At 47.8% G+C, this 5,362-nt stretch overlaps 1 pseudogene; it reads right to left on the minus strand.

Annotated features, from left to right (window-relative positions):
- Window positions 1-704: 704 nt before the first annotated feature.
- On the minus strand, window positions 705-1,685 carry LOC144171306 (serine/threonine-protein phosphatase PP1-beta catalytic subunit pseudogene; annotated as a pseudogene).
- Between the last annotated feature and the right edge of the window lie 3,677 nt (window positions 1,686-5,362).

Consider the following 5,362-nt stretch of genomic DNA (forward strand, 5'->3'; position numbering starts at 1 on the left):
CGCTTGCGCGAGGGTGTCGAGTGGCTTCCGCTACACTAGCATCACTTGATAACTGCATCGCAGAAACTCAAATGCGGGAAACACTTTGTCACTATCTTTCATCCGTGAGTTGAATACCGCACTTGCCAGAACAACAACAAAACGGAGTGAAAATCAAATAGTATCTCTCCGCCGCCATAAAAACGGAACAGTTTCTCTAGTATACAGAAATCATGTCACAATGAAGAAATGGGACAACAAAATTCCCCTCGTTTATTCTGTACTATTCAGAAAAAAAGCCGACCCTTGCAGAAGATTACAGACGAATGCCTATCTCCCCAGCTTCCTCCTTTCAACGATACCAGCTTTCCCACTCTATATCCAGGCATTTGAATTTCTTCTCCCGTGAACACCAGCCTGCACAACTAGGTATGGAAGTGCCAACAAACTACAGACCTACACCTCTCCCCCTGCCCCTCTTATGACCAGTGGACGGCTCGCCTGGCAGACCTGGACCTTTTATCCCAGCAAGACATGGTGAAGGGGGCCTGGACGGGAAACCGCAGCCAGGGTATCCCGGACTAGAAATTCTCTGCACAAGACAAGCGCGCTAACGTCAGAACTTATGTTCATGACGATTTATTCTCTTTCTGTGTCACAAACTTCTCCTTGCTTCAGCCACTGCATGCACCCCTCCCCCCCCCCCCTTTCCCCTCCCTCCCCGCTCATTTTTTCTTGAGTGGACCTTGCAGTGGCAGGACGGGCCGCTCGGAGTCGACGTCACCGTAGTGATACTTCGGCTTCTTCTCGGATTTTTTGAAGGTCTGGAGGCCGCACATGAGATTTCCTTGAACTGAGAGTATGGCGCCCGCATTTTCGAACTCGCCGCTGTAGTTTGGCGCTGAGAACACGGTCACCAGCTGGCGCTGGTTGTTGAAGAACTCGTAACCATCTTTCACCACCTGATGGGCTCTGCAGATGAGGTCGAAGCCATGCTCGTTGAGGAACTTGGCAATCACGTCAGCACCAAATTTGAAAGATAGGCCATGGTCGTTTTCGCGCCAGCCCTGGACGTCCCTGTCCGGACACGACCAAAGAAGGTCACAGACAAGGCCTTTGTCGGGAATGTCTATTGGTCTCATGATGCGCTTGATCTGTTTCATTGACAGTAGGTCGGGAGACAGACCCCCGTGGCAGCAGAAAATCTTATCTTCGATGATGGCCGCGATCGGAAGACAGTTAAAGCACTCACTAAACATCTTCCAGATTTTGATGCTCAAGCGGCGCCTGCACTCGTCGTAGAAGCCATACATGTGGTTAATGGAACCGCCCTCGTGGTTGCCACGGAGCAGAAAAAAGTTCTCCCGGTGCCTGATTTTGTAAGCTAGCAGTAGGCACATTGTCTCTAGAGACTGCATGCCCCGGCCCACGAAGTTCCCCAGGAAAAGATACCTTGTCCTCGGGGAGAAGCCGCCCAACTGAAAGAGCCGCAGAAGGTCAGTGTGTTGGCCGTTGATATCGCCGCAGACCTTGAGCGGTGCGTCCAAATCAAGCAAGGTGGGCTGGGTGAGGAAGATCTCGCGAGATTCGAGGCAGAGTCCTTGCACCTCCGCCTCCGTCAGCGCCAACGTCTTCCCTGGGCGGCATCCGCGGACATCTGAAAGCCTGGCAATTATACTGTCGAGGTCCAGGTCGTCATCCTCCATCGTGTTGGCTCGAGAAGCGGTTGCAAATCGCTGGGCGAAGGCAAACGGAACGACAGTGCGCGCGCCTGGTTAGTTGTCGCGCCCTCTTCACGCGCTCAGCGCTGATGATGGTAATTGCCCAGTTACTATGCTTCTTCGCTCTTATTTACTAACCCAATGACGTGGGGAAATCCCCCTGAGTGGCTGAGTGCCAGTTCTGCACGCGCACCTATACCACCAATCAGAGGTCGGTGTTGATAATAGAAATTCGGCGTAGCTGCCTTCCTAGTTAACCGCCATGACTACGGTCATAAATGGTATGGCTAATATGGTGGCTTTGCTCTACTTGTTCCTCTTCTGCGCTGCAACCACCCTTCACGGTAAAGTGGGTGACCCCGGAAACTTACGGGCACATTACGATTACTGTGTGTTCAATTCATCGTGGCAGTTAAGCCTGCTTACGGGCTTTAACGGTGAAATCCTGGTGACACTTAATTACAAGTAGTTTCTGCTACATAGTATTTTAGTCTCTTTTTCCGCGTTCGATTTTGTCTTTGGCGCGAATTACTTTGATTGGCCTATTTACCACTAAGCTGTGTTTCCGTCTGTGTATTCGCTGTAGTTTTCTTCGTCTAACAGCCCGAATTACACCGTCAAGCAGAGTGGCACACGCCACAGCTTCCGTAGAATCAGGCTCCGCCGCAGCCAATGTGCACCTGCCCTATTTACAAGCAGATGGGCTCAGGTGTCACGTGGCACGCACTATTCTACAAGTTCTACGCTGCCAATGCATAGTTTTATGAATGCCGTGAAGCGAACATATTAGCCCTTCAAACCTCCCGATTCCTCGCAAATCACCTAAGTGGGTAGGTGTGCCACGAAGGAACAACAACAACGACAACAGCTATTGCTCACCGCAGCGCAGTGGTAGAGCACTGGGCGACTACTGAGTCCAAGTCTCCACAGATAACGTATGTTTTTTGAAGGCGAAAGCATCAAAAAGATACTGAAGGGAACCAGCAAGTTAGTTTCAAAGAAAAGTTTGACCTTCCCATAGCCATTTTATGCGTTGATTCGGTGCCGAAGGATGTCTTAATTGCTACGAAATCGCTGCCCAAACAATGCACTTCCCTTATTCATTTCCTTCGCAAGGATTCCATGAATGCAAACAGCGTCTGCTCCGCCGTTTGCGTCCCGATAAACGGGGACCCAAACGACGCTAAGTACCGGGACGCAAACGTTACGTACCGACGAACGACACGAATGTTGGCGTCGTAACAACCGCCCGTCTTTATCTCCCGCACACCCCTTCGCATAGCGGTAGCGCCCCAAAAGTGTAGGCGAGTAGCTCCATCCAGCGACAGCTAGGGAAGACGTTTCGTATGCCAGACGTTCCGTAGATTTTAAAATACTGATCTTAGCCAACATAAGCTTAGAGTGCTTTTTAGAGCAGCAAAATCACGCAGAGGGTCGTAATAAGTGTGGATATGCTCACAGTATTGTACGATGATCGCATATTTATCTGGCCGCGTATTGCACCAGCGTGGCCTCCGCGATTTGCTGCCGGCGGCGCGCCGCCGTTAGCCGATCGCGGAGGCCACGGCGGCACCAGGTATTCGCCGCGAGCTCGACATGTAGGTGGCGACAGCGTCGCGCTGCTAGTGTGGATGCTCCGCTGAGCGGCCCGTAAGAATACACACTGGGGGCGCGCTTCGTGCCTTTTTCCCGCCGTATGTGCGCACGAAAGGTGCAAACAAGAGTGGTACGCTGTAGTTCGGTTCCTCAACGTTCAATGCATAGCATGGAAGCGGCAGTCAATTTTCATTACTACGCCAAAAAAAGCGACGACTCATCGGGAATCTCAGAATGGCCGTAATTGTGACAATGAACTTGTACGCAGTGGCTCGTAGCAAGCTCGATCTTTCCAGACTGTGGCTTTGAGCCTTCAATAAAAGCATAAATAGAAACAAATCAGGAAGCCTCGATATCTGAAATTCAGTTTACAACGGCAATCTCAATCGCTTTCACTGGTAGCATGACGCATTCTTGCATTTGTGGGATGCCCTGAAATAGTAACACTACTTAACTGCCCCGAAATTCTTTCTAAGAGCTTACGATATTTTTAGTGTGTTCAAAAGGCAACGTACAATTATTGAATTTTGGTCAGCGCAGAGATATAAATGTAACCGCTCTAACTGGTCTTTTAAATAAAATTTTAACGACTCTGAAAAAAGGTTTGATGAATAACGGTTTCGGATCACTTATTTACGGCTTTCGTCGCAAGTGAACTTGCGAATTGAATTGTCAACGCACGCAGTACAATCATGTTTAGCTAGGTTTTCGCAAAGTGACAAGCAGGTTTACAGTGTGCAAACCAAGCTTCTGGGACCTCACAGTGAGCACAAATTTTCTGTTACGGCTGCTCTGTTGACCATTGGCGTTCCTTTTAAAATCTAACAGGTGCCTGCAACAGCGAGATGTGTTTGCATTCTTGCGTATAAGGTCGCTTACGAACCCTAAAGATGGCAATAAATGAAGTTGCGCTGTTGCAAACATTTCCTTATTATTTCTCGTTGCAAATCAGCGCAACGGGTTCCCGGTAACTACTTTGTTTTGCAAACTGAATATCGCCTTTGTCTTGGCATTTAATTCTTGAGGATTGGTTAAAAAATCAAATTCTGTGCATGTAGTTTTTTTTTTTTCGGGAAATAGGGGGGGGGGGGGGTCCTGCCAATGTTGAAAGAGCAGCGAGAAGAGAACGCATGTAACGCGAAAAGCCAAAAAACTATGGTTATCAGAATTACTTACAATCGAAACTACACTAGGCGTCGTGTTCTGTAGCGGTGAAAAAGCAGTACGTATTTTCAAAACTGATTAACCCCCCTTTGGTCTGGGATTGTCCAGGAATTGTGGCTCGCCTCTTTCAAAATTTTATTGAAACCAAGCATTGTGGGAAAAATTAAAAAAAAACAGCGAGTCATGGCACACACCCCTCACACATGTGGGCAACAACTTGCGTTATATTACGCGTTTTCTCCTCTTTCTTTAAACTTCGGTCCACCTTAAGAGGTTAAGACGTTACCATATTAGACATTCGGTTATGCTGAGTGAGACACGTTTCTGGACAAGGTGATTCATGTCGGATTTGAAAATGATATGTATGAAAATGCCACACGAAATGCCAAATGACAGACGCAAACTCACAACTGCTTTTAATTTTACCGAAAAATCCCCCTAAATACTTTTGCGCATCCATAGAAACGTATTTTAAATAATACGTAAAATTAGCAACTCGATACAGTTGAATAAATGTTTATTCCTCCTTCTCAGTATAAACAACGACTGTCCAAAAATGGTATTTATTTTAGAAAAGGTACGGGAAGGACACGATCACACAGGCGCTTGCGGGTGTAAAATACGTGTCCGGTAATGTATGGGTGATAGCGCACGGGTCGTGTGCATTGTAAATGTTTTTGGTTGTTTCTTCTTTCTATAAGGACACAGAGCAATTTTACAAGGGTGTGGAATTTGCACGCGTATGCACTGGTCTTGTCGCTTCTTACCCGTTTCGCGTACTAAACTTTTATCCTTTAAATAATCACCACTCCACCTTCAAAAAGCACCCTTCGACGTTCCCGAAACGGCAGACGACTACACTCAACAATAAGAAAAGTGCAATGTGTGGAAGCAATGTTTAT

This window comes from Haemaphysalis longicornis, unplaced genomic scaffold (assembly GCF_048455015.1).
Source record: "Haemaphysalis longicornis isolate Haplotype H1 unplaced genomic scaffold, Haemaphysalis longicornis Haplotype H1 scaffold_1, whole genome shotgun sequence".
Lineage (NCBI taxonomy): Eukaryota > Metazoa > Arthropoda > Arachnida > Ixodida > Ixodidae > Haemaphysalis > Haemaphysalis longicornis.